Below are 19,017 nucleotides of genomic sequence, written 5' to 3' on the forward strand. Positions count from 1 at the left end.
GACTCAGAAACTGTACTTGTCAGAGTACTTTTATTGCTACTTGAGTACTATGTTGTATTGAAGTAACTGTACTTGTTCTTGAGTAAAAGTTTTGGTTCCTCTTCCCACTGTGAGTAAGTACAAGTGACAAAAGCTTTATGTCGACAATACGAAATGATTTGAGATTTCTGGGATTGCTATGTACTTCTACTTGAGTAATATGATTTTGAAGTAACGTTACTCTTACTTGAGTACAGTTTTTGGCTTCTCTACCCACCTCTGTTTATCCAACTTGTGTCTGTGTGGTACTATGTGTTCTGTTTGCTGTAACAGGAGAAGCCAAAACCAGGCAACCAAACCCGTCATTAGCAGTGAGCAAAAAGGTGCGCTCAACCTTACAAAAGTCAAACGGCTCTTTCCTGCTGATAAAGAACTCGAACCTTTGTGTGAACTGGGAAATCAGGTACCACGACATCAGTTTACCAAATACAGGCCTAGTCTATGTCCAGAATACTCTTATCTTTTCGGTTTTGAAGTTGCTGAGTACATTCTCGGGCTGCGTATGATTGGGTGGTGCGCACACGTCTGTACACGTTTGGATCTGACATAATCATTACGTCTGAACAAAAACAAGGGCTTACACTTTAGCGCATGGGTTTTGACAGTTCAGACGATAAAAATATTTTAAAAACGTTTTAAAAATCACTTTATTGCAATTCCAAAGTTAAAGGGCCCATATTACACTATTTTCTGATGTTATAATGTTGTTTCCTCATCACAAACAGACATAGAGTTGAGTTTTGTTTCATTCACACATGTTTAACACACAAACCTGCATATTTAGGCTGAGTTCTTCTCTCAACCTGAAAACACCCCGTTCCACCTTGTGATGTCACGTGGCAAAACAGGAAGTGCTCAATAGTGTTTTTAAACTCCACACGCTTTCATGAGAGTCATTTGGATTATTTCAGCCCTGGAATCGCCAATCTCTACTGAACTAAAGCTAAAATGCAGCTGTTAACTTGAAAACTAGCACTTCATGACATCACAAGGTGGAACAGAGCATTTTGAGCTTTGGAGACGTGGACAGAGACGAGGTAAAAGTAGAATAACACGAGTCAATTTTTACGTAATATAGGACCCTTCATTATTATACTGGGTTGAAAAGATGACTTAACTGAGCTGAAATTGACTTTTTGCTATATATATTTATGTTTTTGTTTACTATAAGTTGAATTATTTTTAGTTTGAGTTTTACGAGAAAAAACTACTAGAACACTGAGTAACACTGATGTCACTGCACAGTATCAAAGGGCTATGACAAAAGAAGCCAAATACAGTGTTTTACTCAACGATTCAAAACACTTGTTCGACTAAACTAACTAAACGAGTGCTGCTGAAGCTCACGTCGGCTCTAAAAGTTTCACTCGATGTTTTTAGATCAATGTCCAGCTCAGGAGATTGATCGTACCCGAGCTGTGACACGATTCTGTCCTGTGTGTGCGGGGCGCTCCACACACTATGGGCCAAATCACAGCTCAAGTGCATATGCCAGGTTTTCACACATTGTAGCTTTGTTATTTATTTATTTATTTATTTATGTATTTATGTATTTATTTATTTATTTATTTATTTATTTATTTATTTATTTATTTATTCATTTATTCATTTATTCATTTATTTATTTATTTATTTATTTATTTATTTATTTATTTATTCATTCATTTATTTATTTATTTATTTTGAGCACATTTATCAGGTACACTTAAAGCACATTTAACACATTTGTTTGTATTTAAGCTCGAAAAGGAGTAGGAAGAAGAAAACACATTAAATCCCACCCCTATCTTCCATTAGAACATAAATTAAATGCTTTGTTTAAACGTATTCAGTTGAGAAAAAGAAAAAAAAAAAAGAATACATCAATAGTAGTCATCAATATTCAATGGGCATGTGATGCTAACTGTAAGCACTACTCTGTCTGAGGCTCTGTTAAGACTTTAATTCAACACAATCTGACAAACACAATCTGAAAATGTGCTGTTTAAATCCATTTTGTTTTTATTGTAGAGTTTTCACATGATCTAAAAACGTATCAAGCTGTATTTGCTAATGTGCACGTTGCGTCACCGCGGTAACCACGGAACATTACGCCCTAGACATACATGCAGAACACAAGGAGTGACAAGACAGAGATATATCATGACAGATAGATTAAAGATCTGTGAAATACAAAATGTGTCATATTAGTCAAAGTACACACAGAGCACACAGATTAAAGACAATACACAAAAATTGCAATCTCGATGAGACAGAGACACTTGTTAAGACGTTAAACAGATTAGTCCATGTTGTTATCGCATGTCTGATTGTCCAGGAGTCAGAGTCTCACAGATCGACTAAAGCTCTGGATGGACGTCATGTTCCTTAGCTCTGCAGAGACCAGATTCCTGGAGTGAGCGGTGCTGACTGAAATTTAAGTTGTAACTGTGTGAACTCTTTTAATGTGGGTGGAGCAACACCATGGAAGGTTTTATAGACCATTATATTAGATGCGTACATTATCTGAACAGATTAAGTTTTCGCAATTTAGAAATTTATATCTGCTCAGGCTTTTACGAGTTTGATGACGACAGAGCAGCTGACAAACAGAGCAGATGCCGCAGAGCAGACGCCGCAGAGCAGACGCCGCAGAGCAGACGCCGCAGAGCAGACGCCGCAGAGCAGACGCCGCAGAGCAGATGATGCAGAGCAGACGACACAGAACAGACGACACAGAGCAGACGACTCAGAGCAGACGACACAGAGCGGACGACACAGAACAGACGACACAGAGCAGACGACACAGAGCAGACGACTCAGAGCAGACAACTCAGAGCAGACGACGCAAAGCAGACGACACAGAGCAGACGACACAGAGCAGACGACTCAGAGCAGACAACTCAGAGCAGACGACGCAAAGCAGACGACACAGAGCAGACGACACAGAGCAGACGACATAGAGCAGACGACGCAAAGCAGACGACACAGAGCAGACGACGCAAAGCAGACGACACAGAGCAGACGACACAAAGCAGACGACACAGAGCAGACGACACAGAGCAGACGACACAGAGCAGACGACACAGAGCAGATGACGCAAAGTAGACACCACAGAGCAGACGACACAGAGAAGACGACACAGAACAGACGAACACAGAACAGACGACACAGAGCAGACGACACAGAGCAGACGACACAGAGCAGATGACGCAAAGTAGACACCACAGAGCAGACGACACAGAGAAGACAACACAAAGCAGACGCCACAGAGTAGACGACACTTTTTATCTGACCACTGACAGGAAGCACACTTTTTAGTTTACAGCTTAAGTAGAAAATAAACGCAAACAAAGGCAGAGAGTTTTGTGAGTGTAGAAGACAGGTTGTTGTACTTCGTAGTGAAATCTATGACAAGGATAGTGAAATAGAGGCCTTAAAAGCCACTTGCAGGGAGAGAAGAAGTTAATTGCTGAAAAACTCACCATAGAAAAGAATGCCATGCTGGACCAAAGAGAATCATGCATCGCTGCTCTATCAAGACAGAAGAGTGGCAAAAAGTTGGATACTTCAACTTTAATTAAATAAAAATTGCAAAATGATTACAATGTAACTTATAGACGCTATTGATTGAACCCAATAGCGTCTTTTTAAATAGAGCGTCCTCACAAAGCCTGAATGAAATCACTTTTTTCCTCCCCCTGAAACACATTTGGCACATCCATTCTCCACAATGTACTGAATAAAAAAAAACAACAATGAGGACATGACTCTATCACCAACCGTCCAGGTGTGACTATGTCCAAAAATGGAGTACTATTCACCAACATGGGGGAGGGGTGATGATAATAATCTCTTGGTTTAGTGGGATAGAACCTGTGGTAAACATTTATCAGAGTTTCACATCAGTTAAATGGCTGTTTGTGGAAGAAAGGTCGAGAGAAAACAGATTACAATCTTAAATATAATGATGTTTACTATGTTTTAGTTCAATTAGTTAATCTTCAAGTCTACCAGTCTTAAAAACAGGTGTATTATTTTGTTTTTTAAATAAAACTTGTTCAAAACCAGAACTATACCAAAACTAGACCATAATCTAATCTTAAAGGTCCACTAGGTAACTATACAACTTACCCACGACTCAACATTTCAGTCACGTGGCTCCACACAGTATGGTAAGCAGGCATGGTCCATTCAATTCTATTATGTTATTCATAGACAATATTCATAGCTGTATTTTGAATTTCTTGCTCACCTGCCTGTGTTTGTGGCCTTTCACAGTGCAGCCTGCAGTCAAAGTAGTCAAAGAGTTTATGGGTGTGATCCTGAGGGCCCGGTGTGCAGGCAGAGCACCCGGCGTGGAGCTCCTCGGGCTGGGACAGGACCCTACACGCCCTCTCTCTCCTCACACAGGCTGACTACACCTCTGCACATGGCTCCCTGGATCTCAGAGTACTTCCACATGCGCTAAATGCTGGGTATCAACTGACATCACAACATTCTATAGACCAGTAATGTTTTATATAGTTTTGTTTGTTTGTTTTTTGTAATACAAGAAGTAAATTGGTCCAGTCCATAATAAAATGATCAGGTTTGATATTTTTGAATTGACCTTTTGGATATTTCATGGCAAAGTACAATGTATAATTAATAGGAAAATCTGCCTGTTGCTTCCACATCTGGAAGTATGACATCATCACATTCTACAGTCTGAAAACCAACAATGCTTTACTGTATCTGAGCACCTGCACTTCCCCCTCCCCAGACACTTCCTGCATCTTCCTGCCTTTGTAAGACACAAACATGTTCAACAGAGAATTGCAAATAAGTCATGTTGTTGTTGTCCAATTTGTGTTTGCAATTTGTACAGCCTCTCTGTCTATTTTTTCACTACATGTGGTCCATCCTACATCTGTGTGTATTATATTCTTCATGAATGGCCCACGGCCCAAAGTATAGTCCTGTGAGCCTGTGGTACCGGGGGGGGGGGGGGGGGGGCTCTTCAGTGTGGTGACCGAGCGGAGGTGGAGTCCTCACCACCACTTGACCAAAGTTAAAGAGCACAGACAGCCTGTCTGCCCCAGATACAGGATTATCTCTAAGTTTTGTAGATAAAATATAGTTTTATATGTGTGGAAATCCTAGAGCAGAAGTTTATGGACCTGAATTAGGCAAGGCAAGTTTATTTGTATAGCACAATTCGTCCACAAAGTAATTTCAAAGTGCTTTACAGAATAAGAAGGACATTAAAATCACACAAATCAAAACATAAATAATCACAAATAATCATCATAAAACATTAAAACAGCTGAGTGCAGAATAAAATCCTTTCAGTCATATGCACAGCTAAACAGAACTGTTTTGAGCCTGGATTTAAACATTGTCAAAGTAGAGGCCTGTCTCACATCTTCAGGTTTTAGCTGCATAAAACTGAAACACTGATTCTCCATGTTTAGTCCTGACTCTGGGCACCAGCAGGAGGTCGGTCCCTGAAGTCCTGAGTGTGAGATGGTTCATGTGGCACTAACATGTCGGAGATGTTCTTTGGTGCTGGGCCATGGAGAGACTTGTCACAAGCAGAGCTGCTTTAAAGTCTATTTTCTGAGCCAGAAGTACTTCCTGGTTCTAGTCAGGACCCGAGCAGCAGTGTTCTGGACGTACTGCAGCTGTCTTAAGGCTTGTTTGGAGAGACCAGGGATTTGATGTGGCTGTTAAAGTTCAAGACTGAGTCCATTATTAATTAAATGAAACAGTGTGTAAATTGTCTGCGCACAGAACACAGAGGAGACCCAGAATTCACTCACCGAGGGTTGGGGTTTAGGTAGTGACAGATTCGAGAGAGAGTCCTTTTAGGTTTAAACCAAGTGGATTTCATCAATGAAACTAGCAACCCAAATGAGAGACTTGTGAAACTTTCTGACTGAATCGTCTTGAGAACCAAAACATCAAATTATAACATAAGCAACTTGTCCATCACCATCATGTCCAGTGTTTTTGTAATTAAGAATAAATCAGCATTACATCAAAGCTGTATTTGATTTGAACACGTGTCATATTTGGGGACACTGTTAGACCATGTTTATGAAGACACTTTCCCCTCCCCAGACACCTCCCTGTGTCCGGGTAAACACCACAGCTGTAAGTGTGACTCGTCTGTACTTTCCCTTCTCCCTCACACCCCTAATGACACGGGCAACAGTTGCATCTGAAATAGCGGTACAGCGGAGCGTCTGACTGGTGGTTAGGCCCGAGTCCCTCCCTGTAAAAATATGTGTTCCACTTAAATATGATCATTATAATCCGCATGTGGTGTGGGGATCTCGTGGGAATTGGTCCAACTGGATGAGAGCGATGGTGTTGAGTTGGCTTGTGTGAAATTCAGGTCACGCACAGTTTAAAGCTGCCGACAACGAGAATGAACGACCGCAACACAACTCATTCAAGTCTATCTCCTGAGAATGCTACGCTAATAGAGCCATGTGTTTGATGTGAGCATATTTTGACCATAGAATGTGTACCGTGACTTAAAGGGCCCATATTAAGCTATTTTATAAGTTATATCTATGTTATAATGTTGTTTCGTCATCAAAAACAGACCTGGAGTTGTTATCTCTCAAACAGAAAACACTCTGTTCCACCTTGTGATGTCATGAGATGATACAGGAAGTGCTCCACTGTGTTTTTAAACTCCATACACATCACTAGAATCATTGTGATGATTTTAGCCCTGGTATTGCCAGTTTCTACTGAACTAAAGGTAAAAGGAGCTGTTAACTTGAAATCTACCACTTCATGACATCACAAGGTGGAACAGAGCATTTTGAGCTTTGGAGATGTAAACAAACCAGTGACAGAAGGTAAGTACAAGTAGTAAAGTACTGTACTTTCTACGTATCTGCACTTTACTTAAGTACAGATACCTTAAGTACGTATTTTACAGTGGATACTTTTTACTTTTATTCACTACATTTGAGAAGAGTATCTGTACTTTCTACTCTACTGCATTTTTGGACAGGACTGAAAAGTAAAAACTACTTTTCATATGATTTGAGGGGTTATTTTTACCATGTTCGTGGTAACATCCTGACTAAAGTTTTCGAGTTCAAGTTTTGGCTTTGAGCAAACTAAAAGAAATACACAAAATGAATAAGAAAAATTAAGAAATGAAGTCGCATTTTTATTTATTTTTTTATCAGTATCACTACTTTTACACTTTAACAAATGAACAACACTTTTTACACACATTTTACTCTTAAAGTACACTTTTAAATGGTAAATACTTTTACTTAAGTAGATTTTTTCATGTGATGTTACTTTTACTTGAGTCACGTTTTCACCACGTAGTCACCACTGAGACTAAATATAAACAATTACTATTATAACATGTGGAAATATTTTGAAGCTCAACAGTTTTTGGTGATATAGGACCTTTAAACGTCATAGATGATTCATGAAAACTACATGTTGAGTTGATATTTGGAGTTGTTTTGAATCACTGGCTCACAGACAGAGAAAGCTCTTGGTGACAGTGGACTAGTCTGTGCTGAATGCTTTTGCTGTGGCTGGTCTGTAACAGGTGCACTGACCCAGAAGACCCAGAGGCCAGAGCTGTTGTTGGGCCCACAGAAAGCCCCTCCCTCTGGGTCACTTCAGCTGCAAGGGGGACACAATATAAACTCTGCTACTTCCACCGAGCACATATCTGTCCATTATGTTTCATACTTTGCAAATACATCAAATATCTGTGATTCTTTAAAGGCATTACACTTGATTTTTATTATTTTAAAAACATATTTCATCATTTTAAACAGTTTGCAGTGGTCCAGAGTTATTCCTCACTTACATTATGCATTGAGAACATCCTAATTATTCACCACAATGAGTTTATAAGAGCTTTTCATAACTTTCAGAGACCAGAGTGGAGTTTTGCCATCACGCTAATGCTAACTACAACTAGCATGCTACCAGTGCACTCTCGGATGATAAATGCTTTATAACTAGATGCAGAAAGCATGCAGTGGACTTATTTTGAACTTAAAGATACAGTATGTAACTTTCTTGAGATGGCTTGTCACCTGCATGATTCCATAGAAATAGAAAGTTAAAACCATAAACATTATTCATCGAGATAGATAACTTTTATGAACACGAACATGAAAAAAAAGATGCTTTTATTTTAGTCTATTTAAAGTTACATCCTGTGGCTTTAATAGCTGCTTTTGTTATGACGTGAAGGACAGAACTTTTAACTTTTCATTTCTTTTATTTAGACATTTTCTTCTTGTTTTTTCTTAACACAAATTTTTTTGAAGAAATTATTTTTAAAAAAACGTCCCGTGCTCAGAAATAATGAAAAGTAAAGAAGAGAAAAGTGGACCTGATGAGACGGCCAAACTGAACAAAAAGGTGCAGCACTGGGCCAACCCCGCACAGGGCCATAAAACCCAGAGCCAGCACCTCTAACTTAAAACAAAAAACCCACAAACTTGAACCCAAGGAAAAGGTCTGCTCCCTATTGACTGGAGCGAGGCAACTGGGCAGAAGCACAGAGCAGAGAACACACAATGAGCTGACTGCTACATTCAGGCTCTGAACAGCCACGCAAAACTACTAAATAATCAAACAAGAATACTATTATGAAATGTATTACAAAAACATAACTGTACTAAAAGCAAGTAAACCAGCTCATGACATGGGGTAATACACATTTTCTCAACTACACTGTATTTCCAAAGAGCTTAGAAGGCCTCAAAGTGGACTTAACTAGGTCTAAAAGCATAAAATATAAGCCAGGTCTAACATAGGACCACACAGAGACTGAAATGGGGCTTAACTGTCCTTAAAACCTTCTGTTTGTGAATAGTTTCAAATAGAATGACATGGTTTTATTAGGTTTATTCAAATTAGCTACTTAAGTTAGAGGTGTCAGGACTAACCCAAGCCTAAACCATGACTAAAACTGGGCTAGGTCTGTAATAGGAACAACAAATCATATCTGAACAAAAGTTACTATTACTATTACTATTACTACTACTACTACACTAATAATGCTGCACATACTACTAAAGGTCTGCAATTACCAGCTTGAATTCTATTTCATGTCCCATTTCTGGTCTGGTCCACTGTTCTCTCGTTCAAAGCAGTGTACACAACTGTCCTGTCCTGGAGCCATGCATTAACCCATTAACCTCCCCCTCTGTTTCTCTCTCTCTCTGTCTCTTTCTGTCTCACTCTATCTCTCTGTCTCTCTCTGTCGCTCTCAGGCCCCTCCCCCTCTCTCTGCCTTGTTCGGGCCCTGTTCAGGATGAAATGGAGGTACCTTAGAAAAAGTACTTGAGTAAAAACACATGGTTGGTATGGGCATGGGGGGATGTATTACTTTTACTGCTCTCATTAGTACTTCAGACATACTGCATCAGGTCTTTGCATCACTGGGTATTTACTTTTACTATTACTTAGGGTAACACTTGATATCAGCTTTGTTCTTTGTGCATGCTTTATTAAGGCTAATTAAGATGCAGTTATTATAAAGTGGTGCCTTTCTTACTGTGTACTTCTATTATAATATTAAGCTAACAGGCTGCAGGTAACAATATAACATTTTGACATTTAACATTTGCCCCGTTTCAAATAATAGGCACAAAAATGAAACAAACTAAATCATATCTGAAGGAGCTGCAAGAAACACAAATGTTCAAATCATTTCATATTGTCGACATAAAGCTTTTGTCACTTGTAGACTTACTCACAGCAGGAAGAGGAACCACAACTTTTACTCAAGAAAGAGTACTGTTACACTGCACAATATATTACTGTGTCTGACTACTCCAACTACTCCAAACTACTCCAAAAGTACAACTATAACTAGCCAAAAAAACAAAACAAAACAAAAACATTAAAATCAAAGCATGCTTTTTCATTTTGGATGTGTTTATTGTGATGAAAAACATAGAAAAGCATGTGCCCTTATTATGAGTAGACTTGCATCTCCACAAACCTGACTCTTATTTGTCTTGAAGGAGGGCTTCCTCCTGCTTGTTTCCATGGAAATGTTGTTCCTTTGACTATAATCTTCTACAGTAAAACATCCTCCATGGAGAATGTTCCAAAGTATGGTTTTAACTTTTAACTTAAAGTAACTTAAACTGGGTGCTACTCATCTCTGACCAGGGATGGAAGAAGGTAAACAAAAGTAGAAGTAAAAGTTCTGTAACTGTGTTTTAGGTATGTGCACTACATTTTGAAGTGGATTCTTTTACTTCACTACATCTTTGAGCAGGTGTCTGTAGGGTGATTTTTGAGCATGTTCATGGCTGAGTTTAAATCTCTGCCTTAAGGAAACAAAATATATGAATAAAAATGACAAGAAGAGCAGCTTCTGTGGAACAAAATCAGCACAAAAACAACACTTTGTCAAGAGGAAACACAGGTACTTCAATACTTTTACTTAAGTATATTTTTCCATGTGATACTTCTAGTTTTATGTAAGTTTTTCTTTGGCTCCTGTATCTGTACTTTTACTTAAATAAGAATATGCAGTACTTCTTGCACCACCACTATTGTTAAAGTGTAAATGACAGTCCTTATCTGAAGTCTGAGATTGTCCTGATCCTGGTCCGACCTGTTAGTCCCACCTCTCCCCTGATATAACCCAGGTCCTCCCCAGACACCCACGGGAGTCGACCCCAACCTCGCACCTCCTCCGTGGGCTTATCAGCTCCACAGTGCAGCCAGACCACCACCAGAATACACCATGTCGCATCACCACGGCAACGCCCCCCAGCCGACCAATCAGGTAATCACAGTGGGACATCAGTGCACCCGCCCCCTGCTTGTCTGCATTCTGAGAGCCTGAACTTAATAAAAATGCCATTGTAAGCGCCTTGGCAGAGGTCTTGGTTAATATGTGGAGTCCTGCTTCCTGCTGTCCATGTCTGTAATGAGACAAAAGAGACTTAATACAGGCAATATTTATTCAGCATTAAAGGTCCCATACCCGTTATTTCCCCACGTATTTGTACAAAACTTGTCTTGCCCCAGTGCAGATATGTCAGATAAGAAGCTCATAAGGTTAAAATAACTCCACTATGTATGGTCTGCATCTAATTAAGCGTTTTATTGTTAGCATGCAAGTTGTTTTAAGCTCTACAGTGACGGCAAAACTGCGCTGTGCTCTCTGAAAGTGCTTATAAACTCATCGTGGTGAATAATTAGGATGTTCAGAATGCATAAGTAAGTGAGGAATAACTTTGGACGACTGCAAACTGTTTAAAATGAACCAGTTCTGTTCTTCACATTTTTAGTGACTGAACAAAGAAAATTCCATATTTAATCATTTTGGAGTTTGAGCGGCTCGAAAAATGTTTTATAAAGTTGGACCATTGACTATAACGGTCTTCCACCTGCTTGTATCCATGGTGATGTTACAGCTTCACTTGTAATGTGCTATATTTCTATGGAGATAAGCCGTCACACCCAGTTACAGAACAGATCTGTGGAGAGATGGACCCATTATTTTTACCATTAAAAACATCTGTAAGTGAATACTGGTGAGATATGTTTAATGAAATACATTGGAATATTATAGACAAAGCAATAATATTTCCATGGAGACAAGCAGGTGGCAGTGACATAAACCAAAAGTGAACCTGTGTTGTTGTTTTTTTTTTTTAACCAACTGGAATCAAATAATTAAGAATAAATCAGCATTGCAATTGGCAGCAGTAAAAGCTATATTTGATTTGAACATGATTGCCTCAAATCTTGTGACACAAAACATAGGTCAAGTTTATGACATTTATAAAATCAAACATTCGGTTCCTTTAAATTGTACGTAAAGAACCATTCATATCACATCCATATCACCACTAATTACTGCAAACTCCGTCTCACCCCGGGTCGGTCAGGAGGATGGTTCCAGACAGTATTCAAGGTCTACAGGAACCAAGTGAGGTCAGAAAGTCTCCAAAAGAGACACAGATCCGATCAGGAGCAGTATTACATAATAATATTGCTCCTGGCAGGCTCATGTTAGAAGGCCCTATGCAGACAGGAGCAGACTATTTCAGGGAGAATACACAGTGCTCTCCAGAGATTAGATCAGACCTGTGATTCCAATGAGTGCAATGTGATTTGTGCTCACTGACATTCTGATGCACTCAGTTCTGACTTTAAGTGTAGACCGTATGACAGGCTCGTCTACTCATTTGACTAAAACATAGTAGTTCACATCATTATATGACCATGTCACTAAAATTCTTGTCTAGTCTTTTCTAGTCTTTCAATCTTGGTGAAGTTTATCTGTTTACTTCCTGGTTGGCAGCAGATATGACATAAGTAGAGGCTGTTACCTAGCAACCACACTGTAAACATAAACAAACTGCATAAATGACAGAATAGTTATGTTTAGATTAAACCAAATACATGACAACACCTTTATTTGGTTAAATAAACATTGAAGGTTTAAACTTGTATTCACTGGGCGTCAATCGTCCCTGTGTACTGAATGGAATTTTGATGACATAAGTAGAAATATTCCAGTTTAAAACCACGGATCTGTTAAAATAACTGGACAGAGTATTGCTATCTTTGACCTGTTTGGAGTTGGATTAGTGGCCACTCATTGGTACTGCAGTGTAAAAAATCGTCTCCTGCCCAGCAGAGCCTAATGTAATCAATGTAATAAATGTAATAAATGTAATAAATGTAATAAATGTAATCATATTTGGCTGACAGGGACATACAGCTTCAGAATTTGTGTCAATTTGACCTATTTTCAGATCATAAACTTTTTTCATGTTAAAATCCCTCAGTTGTCTTAAAAACGGCTTTTTAATCATTAGCTCCAACTGATTTAATTGTTTATTTCTGTTACCTTAATACATGATTTCTATTGTATAAGTCCTTGTGTCAATCTCTAGTCACTAAAAGGCTAAACTAGAAACATTTGCCTTTGATCTAGGCCCATTGACTTCAGTGGACCATGTTTAGGACCTGAGGCTTGTTGAGAACACACTACTACTTCCTGTATTTTTATATTTTTGCTCTCAGCTTTTTCCCACAAACTGCAAATTAAGTGAAGTAAAACTATGATAGACCTAAATATTTATCACAGGTATTATCCAAGTAATAATTCAGCATGCCATATTCACTTTAAATACTGCATATTTTGGCTGCATAAAGGACTGAGATTGGGATATTAATCAAGTTGTTACTACGCCTGAATCATTCCTAGAAAATAACTCGTTCATTATGACTTAGGTATTTGTCCATGCTTTATTAGAGCTAATTACAGTGTCGTTATTGTAAACCACAGAACCACAGAACCAGTCATCCCCTGGATAATACCAATAACTACAAAGCTAACCCGGCTAAAACAACCCCAACATGGTCAAAGTTTCGGTTAGCTCTCTTGCTTTACTCAAACGCTTTACTTGCTCTAAACCTTTGCCAAATATGGTGCCTCCTAACTCCCCACACATGGCATTGTTTTGAGTACCAGGCTCCGCTCGCCCTCCTCCAGAACTGCAGCCTCGGTCGGTAGCAGGTTGTACATCAAATATTAGCAGTGCGCATGTGTGACCTGTGAATGAACCCTCAGACACAGAGAACGGAGAAGTCTAGACCAAACAACTGCTTAGTGTCTAGCAACAACAAGTCATGCTCTAAGAATGACCTACTGGTAACATAAGGACAGGTCCACCAGTGTTTATGGCTAAATATGGCTGTCACATTAGCGAAAGTAATGCTAGCATAAATCGTAGCCTTAAGCGACTGGTTGGCAGATGTGGAGGAGGAAGACCCAGCCTCTATATTGTAAATACAAGACACCACATCACCACCCTTTTCATTTTAAAGAGCTAGCAGGTCATCTTCGATTCAATGAATTTTTTAGTCCTCAAAGAAAATGCGGTCGCTGCACAGGGCTTCAGAAAATTGTTGATTTATCCAACAGAAAGTTACAGAATCAAACCGTGGGACAGTCATTGGTCAATACAGACAAGCAGATTAGCCAACATTCTAGTGAGATATTTAAAACAGCATTTCACTTTCTCTTTTTCTGGTGGAGGCTCTGTCAGCTGTCTCCATGGAGATATTATCTATACATTATCTCGCATTTATTCAAGTGTTTTTAAGTGCGCCGTAATTACTTCGTGGTTCACCGTGGATAAAAATGCTTTATAATTAGATGCAGATGTTATTTTGACCCCAAGAGCTGCTTATGCAATAGATCTGTGCTGCGCCAAAAGAAACTGATACAGTCTCATTAAAATTAGCAACCGTATGTGTATGTGGTATATCTATATGTAAGAGAAAAGCTTTTTTTTTTTTTTTGCTAATTTGCAGTGATGGAATACGTAGGCTACTGAAAATGTTAGTTGCACGGCTAAAAATGTACTCAATGAGCTTATAAAATACTACTCTGAGCGGATTTACTACACTGAAACGAGACAACTACCTGACAGAATTGAATTATTTTACTATCTGGATGACTAAGGGATTACACAGAAATAACCTCATGTGTATGATCAGATGGCAGAGTTACAGAACAACCAGAAGTCTACTTGACACTGAAGGATTCCTCCCCCAGGCATGTGTCTTCTCCCCGGCTTTCTTCTTTGCACCAGCTGTATCTTCGACCACAATAAAGTTTACACACCCCCTCAAAGTTTTTGTGTTGAACTCTGGGTCGTTCTAACATTCTTGATGAGTCGGTCTGAGTAATTATGTTACTTGGCAAGACATTTTGTCAACGTTGTCAGTTTGGTTGCATCGGTCAAAGCCTATTTAAGTGTGTATAAAAGCATTACATAAGACTTATTCTCATTGTTAGCACAGTATTATTATGGTATTAGCAGCAGTTATAGACGCAGCCTTTGTCTTTTCAACTTCTATTTCGACACATTTAAACACAAACTAGTTCTGCTGCTTCAACAACATGGGGATTAGTTTTCATTTGGTTTGTTTTGTGAAGAGAAAGGCGCCAGATCTTTCAAACATTCCACCCAAGATTTATGAAGTGTTTGTGAATGTAAACCGTGTAAATAAATGCATTATTAAAGAGGGAGTATTATGCAAAATTGACTTTCTATTGTGTTCTAACATTGTTCCCTCATCAAAAACATGCCTGAAGAGGTTTTATATGTCATCCATGCATGTTTGAGTAATCTAGCGATCTCTTTCGGGCACTTTTCGAACTCTCCTTAGCTGTAAGATTTCACAGGGATACGTTACTCATGCTCCCACAAATACACAAAAGCACGATACAAAACAATACACTACAACTTTACAAACCTGATGTGATGTGCAGTAGTTTCATTAGCGGGTGCAGACTGACTGTGTTGTAATAGTACTATAAAGAATGGATTGATGTACTAATGCGAAAGTTAATGCCAGTAAGCTGCACACACATAGTACACAATAGAACACATTGTTGCACGGACTCAAGGACGGGCCTGTGAGTTTCTGCAGCCCTGCCGTTGCATGTGAGCTCACGAAGATAACGCTCTACTGACTAAAAGATCCTCCTTCACACACACACACACACGCACTGATACACACTATAAAACTGTAAACACGCACTCCTCAAGGTTCTCCCTGTATCGTTTCTGAAGCTCGTAGCTACGCTGTTCACTTTTCCCAAGCTACGCTGCAACTTTGTCTGTGTGAGACTCAATAAATCCTCCTGACTTTACATTTCAGATTCATGGTCTTCTTTGACACTGACACTAGAAACAAACATCTTTACAAGCGGAGAGATGCTGCACAAAGAACAAAGGGAAGGGAGGGATTCAGACCGCCATAAAATGAAAGTGAAACTAATTAAACATTTGTAGACATTGCTATATGAGATAGTGAGTTACCATACTTTCTGGAGTCGCTCTGGAGTATAAGTTGCACCAGCCAAAAAATGCATAATAATGAAGAAAAACGCATATATTGCACATAAAAATCGCATCTGAATATAAGTCGCACCCCTGGCCAAACTATGAAAAAAAGTGCGACTTATATTCCAGAAAATACGGTATATTATTGTCATTTGTCGTTAATGCACACAACTGATCTGACTCTGATCTTGTTATTCGTGCACTTAATGTACCATAACTTACTGTTTTGTTGATGACATAGCATTTATTGTATGTACGCCCTTTTCTTTCCACAAAAAAAACCCTTCTTCAAACAGAACCTTTGAAGTTGTAGTGTACTCTGTCTCTGGACTAAACCTGATTTGAACTTGTGAGCGGCGGCCCTCTCCCCACACTCACATGTCTCTGAACGAGCCGCCCGAACTAATCCTTCTGAGAGCACGTTTCACAGCTCGCTGCTTCACAAAGGCCCTACCGGCGACAGGAGCAGGGGGACAGAAAGAGAGGGGGACTCAAGGGCAGCGGGGGACTAAGGGAGACGGGAGCAGGGGGACAAGAGCAAGGGGACAAAGCGTAATGGGGCAGAAGCAGAGGGACAGTGGAAAGTGCTGATAAGGGGACAGGCGACGTGGTGGGACATGGAGACAGAGGGCAGGCCCCGGGGGGACAGGGGAACAGGAGTAGGGACAGGGGACGGAGGGACACGCGCAGGCGCACAGGCAGAGGTGGAACTCAGAGGACCAGCGCAATGGCACTCAAGAGGACAGGAGCTGGAGGGACGAGTGCAGAGTTGCAGTAGCAGAGAAACTTTGGGGTACAGGAGCAGGGTGACAGACGCAGGGGACGGGGACTCAAGGAGATAGAGGAGACAGGCGCAGAAGAACAGGGGGACAAGAACAAGGAGAAGAGTAGGGGACTGTGGGACAAGGCCAGCATTGGGATAGATCTACTTGTGGGTGGATGCTCAGGGTGTTGGCATGGGGGGGGTAGTGACTTTAAAGGGGGCGGAGCCATGAGGAGGTCAAGGTCTCTCCGGAGGACACAATGAAGAAGTCATTAGCTCGTCCACGTTCACACACACTAACCGTATGCACCGGCCGGTCCCTGGGGTCCTAACCAGTGATTTGCTTTTGTAGTGAACCGGAGATTAGCATAGGTCAAGACACGGCTTTTTAACTTTCAGTTCCTACGGTTAAAAAGAAAAAGGGAGCTCAGTAGCATTCTTTCTATTTATTTTTTTCTTTAAGGCAAACCTATTAATCAAAATTGACTCTTCAGAGCTTTTTTTCCCTCTCACTATTTACACTTTCAGGGTTGTATTTGGAGTGATTTGTGCATGTCTGATCCATCTTTAATCGCTTATTTTCAAGACTCCATATTGTCGATCAACCCCCGTTTTCACCGCCACCAGCTCTGTACTTACTTCGTTCTCCAATTTTATTTTCTTAATCGGTGATACTGTACATGTAGGATTTGGCAGAGTCGCATAGTAATTTTGGTACAAATGAAAAAAATCTGTTCTGTTCACTTGTTAAAGTCTAATCTAAAGTCCACTCAGGTGCAGCAATGGAATGTGCACAAGGCAGCCCCTCTCTCCACTCCTCCTCTCCACTCATCCCTCTCTCCTTTTCACTCTTCTCTCTCCTCTCGCAATCTCTCTCCCTTCTTCTCCATTGCTTCTTTCTACCCCCTTCCTCTTTCTCTCCTCCCGCTCTCTTCTACGCCTCTCTTTTACTACTGCCACTCCCATTCTTTCTCTCTCTTCTTCTCTCTCTTTCCTCTCTCTCTTTTCTATTCTCTCCCCTCTGTTTTCGTTCTCATTCTCTCCCTCTCCACTCTTAATTTATTTTCGATTACATATTATTTCACAATCAGGTCAAGGTTAGGTACAGGATCAGTTAATCAGGTTCAGTTTAAGACTTCGGGACAGGTTGGCTAACCGGGTCTTGGCAGAAGTGCATTGTGGGAAAAAATTGACTGTCCCTCTCCACTTCATGGGGATTACTAAAACAGCTCTACTGTGAACAAAGCTGCTCCTCGTTACCCCCCTCTCTCCCCTCCTCTCCCTCTGCCCCTTCCTCCTGCAGGTGGCTCCCGGTTGCTATCCAGAGCCACAACAATTCAAGGTTTCCAAGTCTGCTTCTTTATAGTGACTTTGGGTTTCTTTTCTGGGTGGGTGCGGGGAGATTTTGAGAGTTGCGGGTTGCCTTTTTCTTCCCGATGAGAGAAAGGTGATTTTTTTAATCCTTTTTTGGTTCTGTTTCATGTCAATAGACTCGGTAATGACCATATAAAGTCTATAGAAACAACTGATATCCATGCTGTTAATGTTTTAAAGCCATTAGTGATGTTAAATATGGTAATAAAATATGCACGCGGTAAATGGTCATGTGACAAAGTGCACGTTTGTCTCTTTAATATCACCATAATTTTGTTTATTCACACATTTTGGTCATTTTCAATAATTTTGCAATATACAACTAAACAGAACTATCACGGGTTTGTTTAGTTTAGTTTTTCAGTTAGTTTACCTTTAATTTAATCACCACACACACCTGTTACTTTAAAGATATCTTATTTGGGTATATATTAATATATTTAAAGGTTTGGGAGTGGCCTTGGGCTGGACCATGTGCAGAGAAAAAACAGGGTTATTTTTCTTTTTGTTTCAGTGTTTTTTGTATTTTGTCATGTTTAGGTGTTTATAGCTTTATTTTAAACACTTTTTGAGTTAAAGAGATTTAGGCCCTAATAAGTAAAGCAGTATAGTATGAGATCCTGCTAAAATTGTACGTATCGAACCTGTGAAGTAAATTGTGTTTACCTGGGGGAGGTGTTTCTGGTTTGAGAGGGTATAAAAGCAGGGCAAGTCAGTCTTTTGGGGAGAACATCAGAATAGCCGGGTGCACGTGGGGTGGTTTCTCAGTTTCTTAATTTCAGTTGCTTTTTGCTTAAGTTCTGTGCAGTTTTTTATGTTTTTTTGTAAATATGTATTATTTTTTTCCACACATTACCGCAGTGATTGAAATATATTTTGATAATTGGGGAATTTATCTTAGTCTTCCTCCTACTTCGACCACATCAGGCCAGCTTCCCCACAGGTTACATTTTTATACATCGTTTCTCCACCTTC

Source organism: Periophthalmus magnuspinnatus, chromosome 16 (assembly GCF_009829125.3).
Source record: "Periophthalmus magnuspinnatus isolate fPerMag1 chromosome 16, fPerMag1.2.pri, whole genome shotgun sequence".
NCBI lineage: Eukaryota > Metazoa > Chordata > Actinopteri > Gobiiformes > Gobiidae > Periophthalmus > Periophthalmus magnuspinnatus.